The sequence below is a fragment of the Protopterus annectens genome, chromosome 2.part1, assembly GCF_019279795.1.
Source record: "Protopterus annectens isolate FY-2018-M chromosome 2.part1, PAN1.0, whole genome shotgun sequence".
NCBI classification, from domain to species: Eukaryota; Metazoa; Chordata; order Ceratodontiformes; family Protopteridae; genus Protopterus; species Protopterus annectens.
The window spans coordinates 1,849,487,330-1,849,512,363 of NC_056729.1; the positions used below are offsets into that span (position 1 = coordinate 1,849,487,330).

The 25,034-nt window shown below is 39.1% G+C and overlaps 1 protein-coding gene across 1 annotated transcript in view; it reads right to left on the bottom strand.

The window, feature by feature from the left end:
• The window catches only part of LOC122795048 (pentraxin fusion protein-like), a 270,337-nt gene that overhangs the window by 228,144 nt on the left and 17,159 nt on the right, over positions 1-25,034 (bottom strand). The window lies entirely within an intron of this gene.

Consider the following 25,034-nt stretch of genomic DNA (forward strand, 5'->3'; position numbering starts at 1 on the left):
GATTCATCACCCAAAGACTCCCTATGCTGTGGAACAGAATCCTGGTACATGTGAGGCAGAGCACCTCGCTGGCCTTGTTCAAGAGAAATCTTGACCAATGGATGGGAGATCGCAGATATACCCCAGGGATTACCTCAGTGTCACTGCTCGACAGAGGCACAGCAAAATAATGGGTATAGTTCCCCATACTAAAGGGGTGGCGTAAGCCACAAAACAATGGGCTAGGCTTGTAAATGCCCTCGGGCAGATAGCCTAGTATGAACCTATGAACCTATGGAATGAAAAACATTCCCAATCTGACAGAACTAAAAAGTTCAGTGAGATTGCTAAAAAGAAATCAAACTATAATGAAAGGTTAGAGACTCCATTATGTGTTACTCTGGAGAATGTATGATAAATTATTCACAAGCGTAAACAACTAATTTTAGCACAATAACACACATGGATAAATGCTCATTGTGGAAAAAGACAATATAGAATTCTGACTATAAAGTTTATCACAGTTAACATTTGTGTGTGATAAACCAAGTACACGGTTTCGTATTGAACAAACATTTGTATAGTACAGCTAGAACATCATGAAAAGGTGTTAAGACAATCCTGTTTCCTTCTATCACTAGTGAATCCCTATAGACCAACCATTTCATTCAGTATCTGGCTTATAGGATACACCATATCCTGTGTTGTGAGGTATATTAACAATAGTATCAATTATAAGCCCGGGCTTCTACTTTTTATTGTGGTATCTTACTTTTATTATTTTTCTTTTTCCTTCTATTGAAGAAATAATAACATTTTAATGCTAGTCAATAGTATCCTACAATACCTTCCATTACTCTATCCAGCATAATGGTGATTCTTCCGCGTTATCTAGAGACAACGCTTATTAATCTTGTGCATTTAAAATAGTTTTTTTTTTTTATTTAATGACAAGTAGCAAGGTTGGTTTTACTTATTACCACCAACTAGATCCAGAGTAAGAGAAATGCCTCTTTTCAAAGCCCTCTTCCACTGAAATGTTTTGTCTAATTTACTCAAGAATTGTGTGTCACATAAGTGTGTTTATTATAGAATCACATTTTCGGTGGGTAATATTTTGGGAATGATATCTTCTGCTGTCTATAAGCCACATCCAGGATAGTAGCGTGCAAGTGCTTTTCCCACAACTCTTTACTTTCTGCAGTACGACTAGGAAAGAAGAAACAGTGCAAATTACTCTCCCCACAAACAGCGAACCAATTTATTTTCTAAGATATCTACATTCACTCAAGTGAAGTAGCTTAACAACAGAGATCACAGTAATCTGTACATAAAGAACCCACTTAGTGCACACAATTGCTATCAGAATGCTGCTGTACAAGACAGCTTGCATGCAAAAGTAGAACACATCTTACTTATTACATTACACGGTACTCCAAATAGAGAGTTAGTCTGTCATTAATTTGGAGTGAACCCTTATCAGTTTAATGCACGTGATAAAATGTTAAAGTTTCTATCCTAATATAAACAAGAGTCACAGGGTCATGATTCACAGACATACAATATTTAAGCAGAAAATCCAGTATATTTTAATGCTGCATCATAGTAATGGAGCATTGACAGTAAAGTGGACTCTAAAATGATGCCACCCATTGAAATTAAAGTAAGATATCCATTCTGTCATGTTCCTAATATTAGTGGCTTTTCAACATGGTCTGCTCCCTAAAGGGGTAAATATACCAGGAAATATGCAGTCCTGCTACTTAGAATGGTTTGTCTAAAAGAAGCAACATACATAAAACATTCTCAGCTATGGACTCTACCCCTGCAAAGCCTAAATTATAGCATAACACTTCAGTTATAAATTTTCTCATGGTACATGCCAAAATAGGAGACTGAAAACCAGCTAAAACCTTACACACCTTTTTCCACTTGAACATGTAATTGTTTCCCAATTCATTACAAATCATTCTTTGTTACTAATATATGATAAAACACAAGGACCATAAGGTCTCATTCTTATTTTATTTGTTAACCAAGTCATGTATAATTCATGTCAATCTTTGAATATATCTTATTAAAAGAAGCTATTGTTAAATAATTCTGCTTTGCCCTCTATGTCCATATGGCTTCAGATGCATATACAATGTTCATTTTACATTTATTATCTGGATTCCCTAGCTGATTTATATATGTGTAATGTCCAGCAAATATATGTGTTGACAGATAACTTTATTCCAAATACATTCATGTACCTTAGAATTTCCTTGCTTCATAACTTTTAAAATGTTTTATGTTTAATGAAGTTAAACAGATTAAGAGATCTACTTTCTCTTTAAGGCAATGAGGAAGTGTACAGGGACATGTACAGTTACGTCGCTAACATGTTTTCCTTCAGACTTGTATAGGAAGTTATGTAGGACAGGATGAGATTCCCTCAGTATTTTGGCTTAATATTCACTGAGTTAACATAAAGAGAGTGTGGATTACACAACAAGTTATGCAGAAAGAGATTTCCTATGCTATACGAACAGATAAAAGTAAGTAAATCTCCTCTCCGGTCCAGCTGGTGAATCTGGGAATATTGAGGAAATGTTACAACTGCCTCATGTACACAGACAACCCTGTCCTCCTCCCAACAAATTCCAACACATGTGAGAGATGCAATCATATAGACAAACTGGAGGCTAAGCTCTCTCAACTCAGTACTGGCATAACCAGTCAGGAGGAGAAGGAAACCGCACTCACTACAATTCCAGTCTCACATAGACCTACCACGACAGCAAACCAAACACATAAACACACAAAAACATACTCGGAGGCTCTAAATAAAAATCTGCCTAAGCAGCAGAGACCTCCAAAGCAGACACCTAAGCAACCGCTACCCCAAAACAAAACACATGCAACACATAGCTCACAAAGCCAGTGTGCCGAACAGTCACAGCCCTTAAGGCTAAACAACCACCTGATACACTTGTAATAGGTGACTCTATCGTTAGGCACACTGACGTCCCGCTCACCAGGCTGAACAAGGAGAAGGTCACGGTGAGCTGCCTGTTGGGCGCTAGGATCCGCCACATAACACAAGCACTCAGGTCACTCCAAGGCAAGTACAAATATGACTCAGTCATTGTCCATGCTGGTGTGAATGACCTGAGACTTACCTCCCTGGACTACATGAAAAGAGACATAGAGGAGCTCTCTTAGCATGTAGCCCAGGCTGGTATGACCCTGACCTTGAGTAGCATCTTACCCTCACCAAGAATGATGCCACAATATGAAGACAAGATGATCAATTTCAACAATTGGCTTAAGTATTGGTGTCATTCAAAGGGGATCCAGTGCCTGTCAGCCTGGGATGACATGCTCGACAAGCCACGATGCTTCACTAGGGACAGCTTGCACCTGTCACCCCTGAGCTTTCAGATATTGGCAAAGGCTCTTGCTACCCCCATAGTGCCTTTTTTAGGCAAGGTTCAAAAGACAAACCCACCTCCATAGGTATCACAAGGGATAAGAAACTAAGAGTAATGCTACTCAATGCCAGAAGTCTAAACCTCAAGATGCACGCACTCAAAACTCTCCTTAGCATGGAGAACATTGATATCTGTGCAGTAACAGAAACCTGGTTCAAGGCTCCAGAGAGCACCCCAGCACTACCAGGTTATACCTCATACCATGCTTTTCGGCCCCAAAACTTGGACCAAACCACAAAAGGAGGGGGAGTAGCAATATTCATCAAAGATACCCACACCTCCAGGTTGGTGGCACAGCATGAAGCATCAGAGACTATCCATGTGCAACTAACAGTGGGTAAAACTGCCTTCCAGTTTATAGCCTGCTACAGACCACCCTCCCAAACCCAGGAACCCCACTCGGCCTTCCTGAGAACACTGGAAAATATGAAGGTCTCTCCAAACACCATTATATTGGGCAACTTCAACTACCCAAACAGAGACTGGGAGTATTACTCTAGCTCCAACACCCTAGCCCAAAGGTTCCTAGAATTTATAAACTCAAATGCTATGGAACAACTTGTTACCACTCCCACAAGAGGGGAAAACATACTGGACCTGATCATCACCAACATGGGGACTCTATGCTCCAGACCAGAAGTGTATCCCTCACTGGTAAAATCAGACCATAAGCTAATCTCATTGGATATTCACATCCCGACCCCACCCCCTGCCCAGGAAACCACAGTGAAAAACTTCTCTAAAGCAAATTTCACACTCCTCAAAACCGAGGTGGAATCCTTCAAAGCCCCCGGGCCTGTGGAAAATACGGCCCAGACCGCAGAATCCTTTATAAATGCATTCTATGAACACCTTCAGGAATGCATGGATCATGCAATCCCAAATAAAACCAAGACCCAATCCTCCAAAGGCAGACATCCTGTCTGGTGGACCCCAGCCATAAACAAACTATACAATAGAAGGAGGAAGCTACTACATGATAGAGCAAAATCCCAAAAAGGAAGGCATCTCTGATCAGTATTAGCAAAAACTACGGGCACTCATAAAATCATCTAAGGCCAGCTTCGAGAGAAAAATTGCACAGGACACTAAGGATAATCACAAGGCTTTCTTTAGTTATGTTAGGAACCTGGGTGGGAATTCCCAGATATGCTCAGAATTAGTCCAAAATGACAAAAAATACACCGAACCCACAGACATTGCCAACATCCTAGCTGACAGGTTCAGCGCAAACCCCCCCCTCCCCACCAAAAGGGCAAATATCTATCCCAGCAGAGTGCTGCCCCCCTGACATCTTAGATGCTCAGGTAAGAGCCGCCCTCTCCAAAGCAAAAAACACAGCATCAATGGGACCAGACGGTGTCCCGGGCTGCATCCTACATGAACTCCAAGAAGAGCTAAACCCAAACATAAAACTACTGTTCACTCTCAGCCTTACTACAGGATATGTACCTAAAGAGTGGCGTACAACAACAGTGGTCCCTCTCCCCAAAGGTGGTGCCTCAATGGATCCTGGAAACTATTGCCCCATAAGCCTGACTAGCTTGGTCTGCAAAGCTATGGAAAGGATCATCATGGACCTCATAAATAAAGATATTGGGGACCTACAGACACTGGATCCTACCCAGTTCAACTTTGTTAAGGGCAGATCCTGCCTCTTAAACCTGGTCAATTTCTTTGAAACAGTCACCAAGGCCATTGACGAGGGGAAGGTGGTCCACACAGCCTACCTGGACCTCACAAAAGGCTTCGATACAATACCCCACTCGGGCATTATAGATAAGCTCACCAGCTTAAATATAAACCCCTATGTCACTAGATGGGTTGCAAACTGGCTCAAGGATAGAATCCACATGGTTAGAATTGCTGGAGCCATGTCAGACTCCAAACCAGTTACAGGTGGCATCCCACAAGGCTCAGTCCTGGGACCTCTCTTGTTCGGTATATATTTTTCGGAGGTACAGGCCAACACGGAAGGACTGTGGCTGACCAAGTTCGCAGATGACTGCAAACTGGGCGCCATAATCAACTCTCCAGCCGACACAAGCATCCCCCAAAAGGGCCTCATAGAAACAGACAACTGGTGCCAGAGCCATGGCCTCAAGCTAAATGCCAAAACGTGTATAGTCATCCCCTTTGGCAAAAACAAAGTGCCCACAAATTACCCCATAGGTGGTAATCCATTAAGTACAGAAGAAGTAATTAGAGACCTGGGGACCCAAGTTGCTAGCAATCTCTCATTTGACAACCACGTGGCCAAAGTGGTTAGAAAAACATTTTATATAGCCCACCTAATCATGAAGGGATTCACATCTAGATCAGGGAAAGTCATCGTGCCTCTTTACTCATCCCTCATCAGGCCCATAATTGAGTACAATGCCCCTTTTGGGATGTACCTTACCAGACACCTGCAGCAACTGGAAAGACCCCAAAAGTACCTCACCAAGAGGATCAAAGGGCTCATATAGATGCCATATGCTGCCTGGTTAAAGAAACTCCAGCTCTACTCAGTGGCATACCACCTGCTCAGAGGTGATCTGTGCTTGACGTATAAAGCCATGTCCAACCCGGAATTAATGGACATGCTGCACCTCAGAAAATCCAAATCCCATCGAGCTACGCGCTCGAGAGACTTGAACCTCAGCACTGAAATAAATAGGACATGCTGGAGGGACAGATTCATAACCCAGAGGCTCCCTTCACTCTGGAATAAAATCCCAGTCCAGGTTAGGCAGAGTCCCTCATTGACTCTCTTCAAGAGGAATCTTGATGAGTGGATGGGAGATTGTAGGTTTACCCCGGGTATCACTTCTGTGTCACTGTTAGACAGAGGCACAGTATACTAACCTCAAAAAAGGGCATAGCAAAATTAATTTAAAATGGGTGGCGAAAGCCAAACACACTGTGGCTAGGCTTATAAATGCCCTAGGGCAGATAGCCTAGTATGAACCTATGAACCTATGAACCTAAATAGATTTAACCATTAGGCATTATCGTAGCCTTCCAAATACCCTTCATATTTTTATTACTCCATCTAGTGACATGCTATATCCAAAATGAGACACTGATAAAACTGAAAGGGGTACATCTTGTGAGTGAGTGAAAGAAACGAGCATTCTGTGAACAAATTAATGTGATAAGCGCATTTGCATGCTCGCGAGTTGTACACATGTCTGTTCACAAGTCTCGAGTTCGAGAAAGTCATTTTTGAAAAAAAAGAAGTTTAACTGAAAAATCAAGACTGCGATTGATATAATGATTCCACATATATTATATACAATCAAATTTAACCAAAAGGCTTGTTTCATTACGGAAATAAAAAAATACATGCTTAAAACTCAGATGCCATTTAGCAATAAATTACTAATGAGATCAAAACCATCCTATGTAGATTCGCTGTTACATTTCAATGTTCAAGATGTGTTATCAGTCATCTTTCCCATACATCGCATTTCTACACTTTCCCATCCCAAATTAATGTGAAGTAGCAATGCCAGTTAGACTGTTGTTATCAGACTATTGTATATAAGTTAACAAATAAACCTAAAGTATTTATATGACGTTAATGACAATAGTAAAAGTAAATTAGTAAAGTACTTGAGAAGATAGTTCAATTATACATACGTTATTACCTTCAGCGAGCATTTTCAGTTTTAGTTGATTCTTTCAGAGAAGCTGTAGGAGTAACGCTTTTTGTATCAGTTCTTTGATTTTTTTCTTCACATCACTCCAAGTATTTTTCTCAGGGGATCTTTTCAGTGAAGTAGTTGAAGACCAATCCATCTCCTCTGGAACTGTCATTATGTTATTGTTTTTGATGAAAGTAATTGCTTCCTCAATGTCATTAAATGTCCTCATTTCATTTGAAAAAAAAAATCATTGTTTTTGCAGGATATGCAAGTTGGGCTTTTATTTTGTTTTGCTTGAGTAATTTCACAAGTGGCCAAGCTTTTTTTCTCATTTCTAGGACTCTGGAGGAGTAGTCATTATCAAATCTGATTAGATTATGCTTGTACGTCACTGGGCTTTTCCTCCAAACAGATTTAAGAACTAATTTTTTGTCTAGATAAGAAAGACATTTTATTACAGTAGATCTTGGTGTGGCTGTAGATGATGAGGGAATAGGTTTCCCAATAGCTCTATGAGCTCTTTCTGTACCATATGAGAATCCTTCGTTTAAATCTAGGAAGTCAGGTAACCAGGAATTAAGAAATGAAATAATATCATCATCGTCTTCTCAGGTAACCCACAGATTCTTACATTAGATCTCCTTTCTCTTTTTCCAAATCATCCATCTTGTTGGTAAACCACTTATTCTATTGCTGAAGAAATTCACCCTGGATTTCCTCCTCTCTAAGCCTTCCATCTCTATCAGACAATAACTCTTTGATGTTTAATATTTTGGTTTGATGTTGCTGTAGTAGTTCTTTAAAGGTTTCAGTTTGTTTATGACAACTTTCTCTCAGATTTTCTAAGTTGTCCTTGAAACTGTCCATTTTCAAAGATAACTCTTGTAAAGTAGAAGACAGCAACTGGATTTCTTTCCTCAGAGCAGTTTCTGCATAAGAATTCTTTGAACCACTCATTTTCCCAGAACAGTTTCAAACTCCAGATATTTCTGACAGGAAATTTTGGTGAATATATTCCAAAGTTAGTATATTGGTAGTAAAGATGTTAAAAAATTTTATTTAACAGTTTTTTTTTCTAGAAAAAAATAATTATTTTCCTGTTATTTAAAGTAGTTTTATGGAGCTCCAAAAAAGTGCTGCCTTCAGTCTGCCATCTAGGCTCCGCCTCCCTCGAGCATGTTTTTTTTTTAATAGTTGAGCTTGAATACTGTCATGTAACGATTTTCTACTGAGTATATTGCATTTCATTAATTGACATGTGTGTCTTATTGAATTTTACAAATGTACAGTGTTTGCTAACTTAATACTTCTGGCAAAAAGCCTACTTCAGCCAGGCCTCTTGGAAGTGATGTATTTTCATGCAGTGCAAAAAAAGGGTGTTCCACATTTTAACTGCTTGTCACACATTGCTGAGGTCTATGTTCTATATTGGCCTCTTAAGAGGTCGAGACCTGTGCACCTTCAAAGCTCTACGCAATTCTGACTAAGCCTGTTAACAGTCAGAAATGTCACATTCAGTTATCTGAAAACCAGTAGGTATTAAAGAGACAATTACAAAGAATGACATTTGTAATGCAATACACTCTGGTTTTTGGAGAACTGAATTGGTGTTATAAGTTGAAGAAAATCTCTGATGCTTACCTCTTCCTGACATGATCATTTTAATGTCCTGCTCAACCAAGACTGACATATAAATTTAACCCTCAAGGTTTTGTGAGATACACACCCAATACCACTCAGAAATGCCATATTAAACTATCACAGGGATTCTTCAAGTATAATTGGAAAACAGATGTTCAATCGGTGTTGGACAGAGCTATCAAATATGCATCTAGTGCCGTTTTCTACAAATGGAAGTTGTACATTTCTGCATTCCCCTTACCAGTCCATGGTCATAGGCATTCACAGTACAGTCTTGGGGTTCTTAGGTTAATAATCTTAGGGGCCTTTTTAAGTTTTGCCATGCTTCCCTAAGCTGAGAGTCAAACCCTGTACCTTATGTTTGCAAGGTAAATACCTTAACATTATGCCAAACCCCAACCCCTGAGCAGCTGAGACAGCATAATACCCACTTTACAGCACTTTTGCCTGAGCTTGTATCTACTCAAGTGGACGTTTGTTTAGGTAACAAAACCATGTGCCTAAGGAATGGAATGACATAAACAATCAAGGCATTTGGAACGTAAATATTATGGTAAGTACCTCAGGAATGGAATGACATAAACAATCAAGGTATTTGGAAAATGTAAACATTACGGTAAGTACCTAAGGAATAGAATGACATAAACAATCAAGGCATTCGGAACATGTAAACATTACAGTAAATACCTAAGGAATGGAATGACATAAACAATCAAGGCATTCGGAACATGTAAACATTACGGTAAGTACCTAAGGAACGGAATGACATAAACAATCAAGGCATTCGGAACATGTAAACATTATGGTAAGTACCTAAGGAATGGAATGACATAAACAATCAAGGCATTCGGAACATGTAAACATTACAGCAAGAACCTAAGGAATGGAATGACATAAACAATCAATGCATTTGGAACATGTAAACATTACGGTAAGTACCAGAGGAATGGAATGACATAAACAATCAAGGCATTCGGAACATGTCAACATTACAGTAAATACCTAAGGAATGGAATGACATAAACAATCAAGGCATTCGGAACATGTAAACATTATGGTAAGTACCTAAGAAATGGAATGACATAAACAATCAAGGCATTCGGAACATGTAAACATTACGGTAAGTACCTAAGGAATGGAATGACATGAACAATCAAGGCATTCGGAACATGTAAACATTATGGTAAGTACCTAAGGAATGGAATGACATAAACAATCAAGGCATTCGGAACATGTAAACATTACGGTAAGCACCTAAGGAATGGAATGACAAACAATCAAGGCATTCAGAACATGTAAACATTATGGTAAATGCCTAAGGAATGGAATTACCTAAACAATCAAGGCATTCGGAACATGGAAACATTATGGTACGTACCTAAGGAATGGAATGACATAAACAATCAAGGCATTTGGAACATGTAAACATTACGTTAAATACCAAAGGAATGGAATGACATAAACAATCAAGGTATTTGGAACATGTAAACATTACGGTAAATACCTAAGGAATGGAATGACATAAACAATCAAGGCATTCGGAACATGTAAACATTACAGTAAATACCTAAGGAATGGAATGACATAAACAATCAAGGCATTCGGAACATGTAAACATTACGGTAAGTACCAGATGAATGGAATGACATAAACAATCAAGGCATTCAGAACATGTAAACATTATGGCAGGAACCTAAGGAATGGAATGTCATAAACAATCAATGCATTCGGAACATGTAAACATTACGGTAAGTACCAGAGGAATGGAATGACATAAACAATCAAGGCATTCGGAACATGTAAACATTACAGTAAACTCCTAAGGAATGGAATGACATAAACAATCAGAACATGTAAACGTTATGGTAAGTACCTAAGGAATGGAATGACATAAACAATCAAGGCATTCGGAACATGTAAACATTATGGTAAGTACCTAAGGAATGGAATGACATAAACAATCAAGGCATTTGGAACATGTAAACATTACGGTAAGCACCTAAGGAATGGAATGACAAACAATCAAGGCATTCAGAACATGTAAACATTACAGTAAATACCTAAGGAATGGAATGACCTAAACAATCAAGGCATTCGGAACATGTAAACATTACGGTAAGTACATAAGGAATGGAATGACATAAACAATCAAGGCATTCGGAACATGTAAACATTACGGTAAGTACCAGAGGAATGGAATGACATAAACAATCAAGGCATTCGGAACATGTAAACATTACAGTAAACTCCTAAGGAATGGAATGACATAAACAATCAGAACATGTAAACATTATGGTAAGTACCTAAGGAATGGAATGACATAAACAATCAAGGCATTCGGAACATGTAAACATTACAGTAAATACCTAAGGAATGGAATGACATAAACAATCAAGGCATTCGGAACATGTAAACATTACGGTAAGTACCAGATGAATGGAATGACATAAACAATCAAGGCATTCAGAACATGTAAACATTACGGCAGGAACCTAAGGAATGGAATGACATAAACAATCAGAACATGTAAACATTATGGTAAGTACCTAAGGAATGGAATGACCTAAACAATCAAGGCATTCGGAACATGTAAACAAGAAACATTTTTTGCAAAGAAATGAGGATAGTTTACTGTAAGGGGAAAAATATTAAAAGCTTGTTGGAACATGGTCCCATTCAGAATAAAACTGCTCGTACACGTAAGGGTACTTATAAATGTGGGACTTGTCCACAATGTTCCCACATTATACAGGATGAACAAGTCACCCTTACAGCTTTGAACAGAGTTATTAAAGCTAGGGAATATCATAACTGTAACAGTCAAAGGGTTGTATATCTGGCTATATGCACACAATGTCCGGCATATTATGTGGGCAAAACGGAGCGAAGTCTCAAGCGTAGGATTTACGAACATATGTATGATGTACAAAAAACTAATATCAATAATGCTTTGTACAAACATACATTGACATCTCCCACAGCCAGATATAAATTTTTCATTTTGGAAAGTATATACAAGGATCCTAGGGGAGGACCATGGCAGGCTAAGTTGGAGCAAAGGGAGACTTATTGGCAAATCTCTCTGGACTCCAACAAGAAACCAGGCTTGAATGATTATATCTCCATCAAGCCTATTTTAAAACTAAAGGACAGTACAGCTTAGACAAATACACTACAATATACACCAGATTCCCCATAGTAAGTTTTAATTCTGTTTTTATGACTTATATCTTTGACTACTATCAAAGAAGTTAGATTTTATGCATTGTGGTACTATTTATGATTTATACAATATATATATTTTTACATTTATTAACTTCTTGGAGATTATACAAGTTATTTAACATGTGTAAAATGTTATACTGTTCCGTACACAGAACTTTCAGGGCTTGGTCCTTTAACTTGTTAATTGACACTACAGGTGGTTAATTATCTATGTATTTAAACCATGCATTCAGTTGTTTGTTTTATCTGATGAAGTTGCATTCAGCAATGAAAACGTGTCTATCTGCTGGAATTGTATGCGTTAATAAAGGAAGGTTTTTATATCAAGGCGTATTTTTTACCACTTGGTAACAATTGGATATCTATTGGCTTATCCCTGGAGCTGTGGTTTGGTTTTGTTTCACTAGTGTTTTACCAGCTTTTCCTCTCTACGTTCGTGTTTTGTGCCTATATGGAGGAATTGGGGGAAACATCTACAGCCGATATCCGTGCTTCTTCTTTTCGCACTGAGGTGGGCGAAATTCGCAAACTTTCTGGTCAACTGAGTGAGTTAATCGACATTTTGGTGCCCTTAGGGAAGGGTTTGCAGCAGGTTCTACTGAAACCTACACAACTTGTTATTTCGGACGGTCACGATGTGCCCACAAGGTAGCGGAACGTCACTTCCTGGTTCCGGAAGTAATCCTAACACTATGGACTTCCAAAGAACGCCAAGGCTTCTGCAGCAAGTTAATGAAACAGGTCCGAGGACCTCAAGAGAAACGGAGCTTTACAACATACCAGTTTCCTCTTTTCAAGAATGGTACAAGGATATACCTTCTTTTACTACTTCTCGAAGCCCGACACAGGCGAACCAAAGGATTTCTACCTTTCAGGACTCTATGACGGCACTTGAGACTTCTTTGTACAGGTACCGCAAACTTAACCTTGACAATATGTATTTAAACGAGTGCTTAAACAAACATTTGGTACCAAAAGGTCTCAGGATACATAAGTATCCTAACAATGTTATTAAAGACAGTGAATTTCACAAAGAACTTGTAAATGCTTTTGATAATTGTGGGCTTGCTATCGTACAGGCCATTATAAGAAATAATGAAAAGGAGATTTTGTTACTCGACAAAGATATTTTAAAATATAATGAAGCAGTAACCTCTGATCTTTTGCTTCAAGTGGAAGAAACTAAAAATAAGTATTATAAGATTAGACAGGACATTGATGGTAAATGTGAAGTTATTGCAAAAAGAAAATATAGAAAACTGCAGAGAGACATTAGGGAATACAGTGAAGGTCGCCAATACCCTATGCCACCTTCTCTTTCCATGAATTATCCTAAATTTCACAGAATGGCATCCTTCTCCGGACAGCCATTGGAGGAGCATGAACAGGGTCTGGACAGGTCTGATGAGTGGGCAGTTGACCCACTACCGAGGAGATCCGAAAGGATTCGTAATCAAAGAAAGACATCCCAGTCTTTTTTGCCTCTAAGTCCCCCACACAGGGGGAACATGAGGAACCATACGAACAGGTATTAAGGAATACTATACATGATACGACAAGTCCTAATGACTTGGATTGTAGTGCACCTTATGAGGCTGAATTTTCCTCCATCATATGTAAAACAGGTGGCTTTTCCATTTATAATTATAGCCACCTAGAGATTACTGATACTTTTTTTCAGCTATTTACTAAGGGACTTAAATATATCCCTAGTAGGTACAGTGATGTAACCCAGGTGATAGTAGATCTGAAACTCTTTATCAGGAAGCTCAATTTAGAGAACCTTATGGGTCACACTGATTTTACCAGGGATGGTACCCCGCACAGAACTAGCACTTTCAACCCGCCACTCCATCCGCAACTAAAAAATTTGGAAATGAGAATAGAACAAAAGATCAGGAACCATGGTACACAGAAAAGATATGTGTCCAACTTAACTTTACCCGAGAGACAGCTTCTGGAATCTTTGAGACAGGATTCTACCGTTAGAATTATGGAACCAGACAAGGGAGGGGGGATGGTCATTATGGACCAGGTTCTATACGAAGGGAAAATGATCAATATACTCAACAATTCTTCTAGATACATTACGGTATCGTTAAATGAGATCAACATAGCCTATAAAAAAATAGATCTAGCTATCAAACAGTTATTGGACACTGGGGTGATTGATCAGGGTGTCTATGCCTTTTTACACAATGTAGAACCCAAGGTACCTTCTATTTTTGGGGTACCTAAAGTCCATAAAAACCCACACGACCCTCCCTTACGACCTATAGTTGCGGCCAAGGGTTCCAAGATTTCTACCATTTCAAAATTCTTGGACCACAAGTTTAAGAAACTGTGGCCCAAAACTACCCATCTTCTCAAGGATTCTTGGGAATTTCTGAAACAGATAACCCCTGATCTAATGGTACCGAATCTGAAATTTCTTACCATTGATGTTGTGGGCCTGTTTTCTGTTATTCCACACGAAACAGGTCTGCAATGGTTGGATGAAGCTATTACATCTTGCCCCAAACTGATCTTCGGGACAATTTCCTGATTATGAATCTCATGAAATTGGTATTACATCATAACTTCATCCACTTTGGTGGCGAATACTACAAGCAAATCTCAGGGGTTGCTATGGGGGCCAATTGTGCCCCGACATATGCTGATATTATCCTCTCTATCTGGGAAAGTAAATTTGTATTCAATAGTACTTTTAAACAACATTGGGTAGCTTACTACAGGTTCCTGGATGACATCTGCATTTTCTGGACAGGGTCCAATAGTGATATTCAGGAATTTATGGACTTCCTAGCCTCCACAATGGACTTTCTCACATTTACGCATCAAATATATGACGATAGGGTAGAATTTTTGGATGTCCTGCTCAGTGTGAATACACAGGGAGGGTTCAAATCAAATGTATATAGAAAGCCCACATTTTCCAACAGCTACATTCACTTCAAAAGCCTACACCCGTTGCATCAAAAAAGAGGTATTGTCAAGGGGCAATTCGTCAGAATATCACGGATGACATCAGAGGATGAAGACTTTTTAATGGAATGTCATAAATTGAGCTCCATGTTTCAGGACAGGGGTTATCCTGAGGACTTTATTAACCAAATCAAAGACCAAGTTATGACTGGCAGAAAAGATAAATACACTCCTATTTTAGGGACAGGGATTACCCCACAGAGTCAGGACACACACGAAAATAATATGGACTTTCAGCATGCCTTCATTACACAGTACAGTACTAACTCAAGTTATATTAGGGACATTATTTCCCAGGAGTGGGATGCATTTATGGCATTCACTGATTTGCCTAATTTACAAGGCAAAGAAATGAGGATAGTTTACTGTAAGGGGAAAAATATTAAAAGCTTGTTGGAACATGGTCCCATTCAGAATAAAACTACTCGTACACGTAAGGGTACTTATAAATGTGGGACTTGTCCACAATGTTCCCACATTATACAGGATGAACAAGTCACCCTTACAGCTTTGAACAGAGTTATTAAAGCTAGGGAATATCATAACTGCAACAGTCAAAGGGTTGTATATCTGGCTATATGCACACAATGTCCGGCATATTATGTGGGCAAAACGGAGCGAAGTCTCAAGCGTAGGATTTACGAACATATGTATGATGTACAAAAAACTAATATCAAGAATGCTTTGTACAAACATACATTGACATGTCCCACAGCCAGATATAAATTTTTCGTTTTGGAAAGTATATACAAGGATCCTAGGGGAGGACCATGGCAGGCTAAGTTGGAGCAAAGGGAGACTTATTGGCAAATCTCTCTGGACTCCAACAAGAAACCAGGCTTGAATGATTATATCTCCATCAAGCCTATTTTAAAACTAAAGGCCAGTACAGCTTAGACAAATACACTACAATATACACCAGATTCCCCATAGTAAGTTTTAATTCTGTTTTTATGACTTATATCTTTGACTACTATCAAAGAAGTTAGATTTTATGCATTGTGGTACTATTTATGATTTATACAATATATATATTTTTACATTTATTAACTTCTTGGAGATTATACAAGTTATTTAACATGTGTAAAATGTTATACTGTTCAGTACACAGAACTTTCAGGGCTTGGTCCTTTAACTTGTTAATTGACACTACAGGTGGTTAATTATCTATGTATTTAAACCATGCATTCAGTTGTTTGTTTTATCTGATGAAGTTGCATTCAGCAACGAAAACGTGTCTATCTGCTGGAATTGTATGCGTTAATAAAGGAAGGTTTTTATATCAAGGCATATTTTTTACCACTTGGTAACAACTGGATATCTATTGGCTTATCCCTGGAGCTGTGGTTTGGTTTTGTTTCATTAGGGTTTTACCAGCTTTTCCTCTCTACGTTCGTGAAAAAAAAAAGGGCTAATGGGGAACAAGGTACTCAAGGTGAGTTTGTGAGGGTCTAGTGCTTTTAATTTTTTTGTGCTGACTTATATAATTGCTTTAGTGGGCAAGTGCCAGGTAACTTAAATGCAATGTGTTACAGGTAACTTAAATGCAAAAATGACAAACAGTAACTTTCTTTCAAGTGAAACAAGGAAATAAGTACAGTAAGCAATGCAGATATCACTAGAGATCCGCAGAAGGGCTGAAAAGCTGCGTTTTAGGTGGAATTAGCATTTCATATCCTTCAGAATGTGCATGCTAACACAAGACCTGTTATTCTAGCAATTTTCTAAATTTATAAGAACAACAATTAAAATTTGTCCCTCATTTTGGTTCTTTGTGTCATCACTATGTTTAGCTTTGTTCAAATTTCTTGTGCTAAGAGGATGAGAGGCATATCGCCAAGTCACCCCTGGAAAAAAAAAGTACCAAATGTTTATTTGGTAAATTTAAAAAAATGAATCTATATTCTCAGACAGATATTCTGTTTGGTACCATATGTATTTCATATAAAACGAGGGACTCAGTTGCAGGTTTGTAGATTTAGTGATCCCAATTTAAGTGTTCATCTGCTTTATACTTCCTTTGCAGTACTGATAAATATTTTACTCATGTAACACAGATCTGAATAGTACCAAGGCAGTGGGAGAGCATTCTGTGTCTGGTTTTGTCCATGGGGATATGGTATCATTCTGGATACCTCTGTATAACATTTTAATTCTCTAGCAGTTGTTCTGTCGATGGCAAAGTTGTAATTTATTTTGTAAAATATGAAGTCTGTGTTGTATTCTTGGATATTTTAATTTTCTGTCATCTGCTCATTTTAGTTTACAGTCATACTATCAGAATTATATCATTGCAGTTATCAACCAGGATTTTACCTTCAATAGCAATGCACTCTGTGGAAATAAAATTGCTACTGAAGCCGTATCCTGTCTTGTCTCTATTCTCATAAATAGTTCTGTGCAAGAATCTTATGTTACAAAGGAGGTGACATCACTAAACTCTCCAACTACAGGCCCATGGCCATCCAGTCCCCCATGTCTAAAATCCTGGAGAAATGCATCCTTACTCAGCTAGTTAAATCTATCCTGTACTTACGTATTATCGCAACCATGTTTCAGAAATGCCGTAATTTGTTATGTTTGTGCGAAAACATCTATGTTCACCTTAAAAGGGGTGTGTAAACAAGTAAGTGTCACTGTGTCGCACTCTCAGTGGGTATGAGGCAGCAAGAGGAATAACGGAGAAATTCTGTACTCCTCAGTGGCGCACCTCATGTCTTCTGTGAACTCCACAGTGGCACACCGCTTTAGCAATCCTGCATTATGGATTATCGATCATAACTGTTTGAAGTGCAGGGGTCTGTATGTATAATTCCAGTTATGAAAAAAAGTGTTTCACTTTTTTTTAAAGCCAGTAGAGTGCTTAATAAGTTTAGTCTTATAGACGGCAACTAAAAATATAATTGCAGAGAAAAAGTCAGTGACTAATTTCTGTAAACCTCTGTAAAGAGAACTAAACATTTAAGTAAGTACTTCAGACTTAAGAGTGAATTAACGTGCCTTTTAAGAGACCGGACTATAACAGGGGTGTGTGACAACTGATAAGATACCTGCAAAAGGAGTTTTCAAAGTAAGTGAGTCACTTTATCTGAATGAGCCATGTTCCCCAATCCTTGTCTTGTTGGGAAAGTGGTGACTTTCAAGACTTGTAACGTTAAGGACAAGAAGTAACAGTCAGGTGTATAGGTCGAGAAAGTACGCTACCAGGGAAGAGGAATCTTGGTGTTATTCCTCTTCCTGTGTGAAAAACCATCTGACACAATACTACTTAACACTTTACGCACCCCTTGTTAGGTTAACAGACATGGTTTCTTGAAAACTTTATAGATTAGGGGACTTTGGAAATGTGGTTGCGATAATATGTAAGTACCATCTATCCTTATCAGTAACTGATTTTCTCTTACCCAACACAGTTTCAGGCCAAACCACAGCAGTAATAGTGCATTACTCAACTTCATAAACATCATCAATCAAAAATACGACACAGTATTGTATCCACGCTGTTCTTAGACTTATCAAAAGCCTTTGATACAGTCTTCCATGACAAGGTACTGTTTCAGCTAGGATCCTTAAGCCTATCCTGTCCTACCTCTCCTGGTTCCAAACCTACCTGTCAGACAGGTCACAGCATGTTAAATGGCATTTGAACTATTCTTCCTACTGGTATTGTCCAGTGTACCCCAAAGATAAAAACTTGGGTCCCTCTTGTTCAGCATACTTATTAGTCAACTTAATCCAATACGCTGATGATTATACTCTTATATACTCAGCACAGAATCATCCTCAGCTTCAAAAATTCTAGACTAATAGTGGAGGAGTTTCAGTTTACCTCAAACATAAATATACCTCGAGGCTGGATAAGCAGGACAATGCACTTGAGCTTCTCCATGTTCAAATCTCCATAAGCAAAATCCAATACCACTTCCTTAAAAGCTGTAGGTCCTCCTCTATGACCCAGGAAAAAACATACATTGTATTTAAACGTAGTGAAAATACTCACCATCCAACCCAATACCACAGTCATGGGCAGCTTTAATTACCCCCACTATTAACTGGAAATCATATATGACACCAAATATACTGGCACAGAGATTCCAGATTTTGTAAACACAAACTCTCTGGACCAGATTGTCAATACACCAACCAGGGTTATAACCATACTGGACCTAGTCCTCAGTAATATAGGAGAGTGCTGCAAATCCCCTAGTGTAATGCCTTGTCTGGTAAGGTCAGACCACAAAATGGTCTCTTTTGAAGGAAAAATACAACCTGTAACCCCACCTAACCCTGGAATATTTAGGAACTTGTCTAAGGCTATCTTCCTGCTATTAAGTGATAACCTGGCCAAATTTCCAGTCCCAATAAACCATGAGATCACTGTTGCCTACATGAAACTGTTCCCAGAAACTCTGTACAAGCATGTTAATAGCTGCATACAGACAGCTGTACCCACCATTACGAGATACAGAACTAACACAAGAAACAAGCCACCCTGGTGGAATCACAGCATTATAAGGCTGTATAACAGAAGGAAGAACATCATGGCAAAAATGTGAGGTGCAGCACCAAGCAGGATAACAGCCCCTCATCAAACTAAACAAACAACTCAGAGGACAAATAAAGTCTGCCAAAGCCAAAATTGAGGTAAGTTTGGCCTCTCAGGCCAAGGACAAATACAAAGCATTCTTTAGCTATGTCCGCAACCTCAAAGGCAATACACAAGTGTGTTCCGAGCTTACTGTAAATGGAGCCACCTATACTGAGCCAGAAGGTATAGCAAACCTACTGGCAGACAAATTCAACTCCAACTTTACCCTCTCTCCTCCTCAACCTTCCTTAACAAATGCCATCAAATATAACTTCCACTCCTATCACTAGAGAACAGGTCCTTAATGCTCTCTCTAGACCAAGAACACTGCATCACTGGGCCAGACAGTATCCCAGGATGCCTTCTAAATAGCATATGCCTATTGAGCCCTCTGAAATTGCTATTTAACTGTAGCCTCCAAGCAAGCTTTGTGCCTCATGAATGAAAAACAGCAACAGTCACCCCTCTGCACAAACATGGACCATCTACAGACACTGGAAAGTACAGACCCATAAGTCTTACTAGTCTCATATGCAAAGCCATGAAAAGAATTATCATAGAGATGATCAATAATGACATAGGAAACCTCCAGCCACTGGATCCAACCTAATTTGGTTACGTCAAGAGCAGATCATGCCTACTCAACCTGATGTACTTCTTTGATAAGGTCACCAAAGCAATGGATGAAGGGAAAATGGTTCACACTGCCTACCTTGACCTGGCCAAGGCATTTGACACAATATCCCACTTGAGCATTGTTGACAAACTCAAGAGGTTAGGTGGAAACCCTTATGACACCCAGTGGATAGCTAGCTGGCTCATAGACAGGACATAAGAAGTTAAAATTAGGGGCTCCACCTCTTCAGAGAAACCAGTCACAAGTGGAGTCCCTCTGGGATTTGTCCTGCGACCGCTCCTTTTTAGCATTTATTTATCTGAAGTCAAGGCCAATGTCAATGGTCTCTGGCTGATTAAATTTGTGGATGATTGTAAATTAATAACAATCATTGAATCCCCCACTGACATAAATCTTGGCCAGGAAGAGCTGACATAGACAAACAACTGGTGTCGGAGCCATGGACTAAAACTAAATGCCAAGAAATGCATAATAGTTTCCTTTGAGAAGTCATCCACTTCTGGTAACTACTAAATTGAAAACACACCCCTAAGAATTGACCCAGTAGTCAGGGACTTGGGGACACAAAGACAGTAATCTAGCCTTTGACCATCACGTCACAAGAAGAAACAAAGCAGAGTATGTGAACAAAAGCTCGATATCAGTAAAAATCCAAATATCAAAATAAAACAAAATATCAGGCCACACAGCACAGGACACACATTAAATAAAACAAAATATCAAGCCATACAGCACAGGACACACATTAAATAAAACAAAATATCAGGCCATACAGCACAGGACACACATTAAATAAAACAAAATATCAGGCCACACAGCACAGGACACACATTAAATAAAACAAAATATCAAGCCATACAGCATAGGACACACATTAAATAAAACAAAATATCAAGCCATACAGCACAGGACACACATTAAATAAAACAAAATATCAGGCCACACAGCACAGGACACACATTAAATAAAACAAAATATCAGGCCACACAGCACAGGACACACATTAAATAAAACAAAATATCAAGCCATACAGCACAGGACACACATTAAATAAAACAAAATATCAGGCCATACAGCACAGGACACACATTAAATAAAACAAAATATCAGGCCACACAGCACAGGACACACATTAAATAAAACAAAATATCAGGCCACACAGCACAGGACACACATTAAATAAAACAAAATATCAGGCCACACAGCACAGGACACACATTAAATAAAACAAAATATCAGGCCACACAGCACAGGACACACATTAAATAAAACAAAATATCAGGCCATACAGCACAGGACACACATTAAATAAAACAAAATATCAAGCCATACAGCACAGGACACACATTTTATTAATATGGAGAGTAAATGCTTTTGCGATATTATACAGCTTCTTCAGACCATCATGTTTCTACAGTAGTGAGGAAATCATTCTATGTTGTACAACTTACAAACAAAGTCATAGCATCTGGGTCCAAGGAAGTCATTGTTTCACTGTATTCAGCATTAATCGGACCTATCTTTGGGTCCAATGCCTGGAATGTCCACAGATGTTCCTCACTAAAAGAATACAGAGGGTAAGTAATATGTCCTATGCAGACTGCCTCAAGGCCCTAACCTTGTATTATGTCTCCTAAAGGTTTTTGAGGGGAGATCTATGCCTGACATGCAAGACATTGCCAGATCTCACTCTGATGGACCTCCTGCTATCAAAAAACATGCAAAAATAAAATTCTTATACAGAGTTAAATGCTATATTTGTGAAAGTAGCAGGACAACCATCACCTCTTCCTCCTCCAATCTTCTTCCTATATATGCTGTACCAATTTCCACCAATCTCTAGGCTGCACAGAAGAGCAAGCTTGAACAGTGATTCAATAAACTAGCCAAATTTACATCCAATAAATTTATACTACTCATCACTGCATTGCCCTTAAGCACCTCATGTAGCTAGAGCTTCACCACTATCTCAGTATATCTCAACTACAAGTGGCACACAGTGTAGTACATCACCCTATAAGATGCCCTGCCCTAGGCTGTGTGCTACAAAGGCACATGGCTAACCGGCAACTCCACTCTAATTAGAAATATCTCCTCATGATGCAAACATCCAACACCAGATGCAGAGGTACTCTGTATTCTAGCCATGTGTCCACATCCTGGAACTCCATCCTGCTCTGCATTAGTCCCAATGAAAGCCCATTCATCTTCAAAACTAAACTAACTCTCTTCCTCTTTAGCTGCTGATTATGCCACTGTTACTCTCCAGGATAAGATTACCAAGTACTAGTACCACAGTAATAACTCTCTTCCTCTTTAGCTGTTGATTATGCCACTGTTACTCTCCAGGATAAGATTACCAAGTACTAGTACCACAGTAACAAATGCTGCACTTAAAAAGTTTTGTTGAACTTCCTCTGTACTGAAACTGTAGCATTGTATAAACACTCCTACAATGTACTGTTCCTTGTATGTCTGTTATGTACAAACATATAATGCATTACTATTATGTACATGTCATGTTTTAGTACTTGCGTAGAATGTGAAAATTATGACTGTACAATGTAGTGTTCTTGAACTTTATGGGCATGAAGCTTTTTTCCTTGGGCCTTGTGCCCAGTTGTACTTTCTCAGTAAACAAAAATAAATAAATAAATAAATAAATAATGAAACAAGAAGTAATTTCTTTAGAAGTAAACTCATTTATGATGTAATTTAAAAGCCACAATAAACCATAGCCAATACCAAAGTATGTCAATTTACTTCTAATATCTAGCTGACAGTATACCTTTACAAAGACTATAGGTAAGTTGCAGTTACAGCCAGGATATAGAGTTGCATCCCTACGTGCTCTCAATGCACTAAATCTTGGAGATCACTTGCTCATGTTTCAGGGAATCAGATGATTACTTAAGACTGCAGTGCACTGTTTCGGAGGAGGCTGTCCTTAGGAATGGTATATAGTTAATGTATGTGTGATAAGTTAGTAATACGTGACTACAGGAGTTTCGTTTTTTCTACAGGAGTTTCGTTTTTTCTACAGGAGTTTCATTTTTTCATCTCATTATGCTTTGTCTCAGTAGCAGCCTTGATGGATACAGCCATGTCTGTGATCCTGGCAACCCAACCTCCACTAGTGGCTTGGGCACTTAATGATGAGGTAGGGAACATGGGCATGTGGGGGGGGGGGGGGTGAGAGACACAGAGATTACTGGATTTTGTAAACACAAACTGCCTGGACCAGATAGTCAATACACCAACCAGGGGTGCAACCATGCTGGATCTGGTCCTTACTAATATGGGAGACTGCTGCATACCCCCTACTGTAATGCCTTCCCTAGTAAGGTCAGACCACAAAATGGTCTCCTATGAAGTAAAAATAAAACTTGGACCCCCAGCTAAACCTCGAATATTCAGGAACTATTCTAAGCTAAATTCCCACTGGCAAAGTTTCAAGCCCCCATAAACTCTGAGAACACTTCTGCCTATGCAAAACTGTTCACAGAAACCCTGTACAAGCACGTTAATAGCTGCATAGATGCAGCTGTACCACCAGAAGAAGTACAGAACTAACTAAGAAAATAAGCCACCTTTGCGGAATCACAAAATCAATCAGCTGTATAACAGGAGGAAGAAAATCATGGCAAAAATTAAGAGGTGCAGCACCCAGCAGGATAAAAGCACTCTCATCAAACTAAACAAACAACTCGGAGGACAAATAAAGTCTACCAAAGCCACATTTGAGGTACATTTGGCCTCCCAGGTCAAGGGCAACCACAAATCATTCTTTATCTATGTCCGCAACCTCAAAGGCAATACACAATTGTATGCAGAGCTCATCGTAAATTGAGCCACTTATAGTGAGCCAGAAGATATAGCAAACCTCCTGGCTGATAAATTCAGCTAAAACTTTTCTCCTCTTTCCCCCTCAACCTTCCCTTAGGAAATATCATCAAATATAACTCCCCCTACTATCACTAGGAAACAGGTCCTTAATGGTGTCTCTAAGACCAAGGACACTGCATCAATGGGCCCAGACAGCATCCTAGGATGCTTTCTAAATAGCATGAAACATGATCTATCAGGGCCTCTGGAATTACTATTTAACTGTAGCCTCCAAATAGGCTTCATACCTCATAAATGGAGAAAGGCAACAGTCATGCCTCTGCACAAAGGTGGGCAATCTACAGACCCTGGAAAGTACAGACCCATAAGTCTCACTAGTCTTATATGTAAAGCCATGGAAAGAATTATCATGGATTTGATCAATAGAGATATAGTAAACCTCCAGACACTGGATCTAACCCAGTTTGTTTTTTTTGAAGGGAAGATTGTGTCTACTCAACCTGGTGGACTTCTTTGAGAAGGTCACCAAAGCAATGGATGAGGGCAAAATCATTCACACTGCCTGCATTAACCTGGCCAAGGCATTTGACACAATACCCCACTCAGGCATTGCTGACAAACTCAAGAGGTTAGGTACAAATCCGTATGTCACCCAGTAGATAGCCAACTGGCTCACAGACAGGACCCAGGAAGTTTGAACTGGGGAGTCCACCTCTACAAAGAGGCCAGTTACAAGTGGAGTCCCTCAGGGATCAGTCCTTGGACCGTATCTTTTTGGCATTTACTTCTCTGAAGTCAAGGCCAATGTCAGTGTTCTCTGCCTGACTAAATTTGCAGATGATTGCAAATTAGGAGCTGTCATTGAATCTCCCACTGACACAAATGTTCTACAGGTGGGGCTGACACAGACAAATAACTGGTGCCAGAGCCATGGACTAAAACTAAATGCCAAGAAATGCATAATAGTATCCTTTGGGAAGTCATGCATCCCTGTTAACTATCATATTGACAACACACCCCTTAGAGCT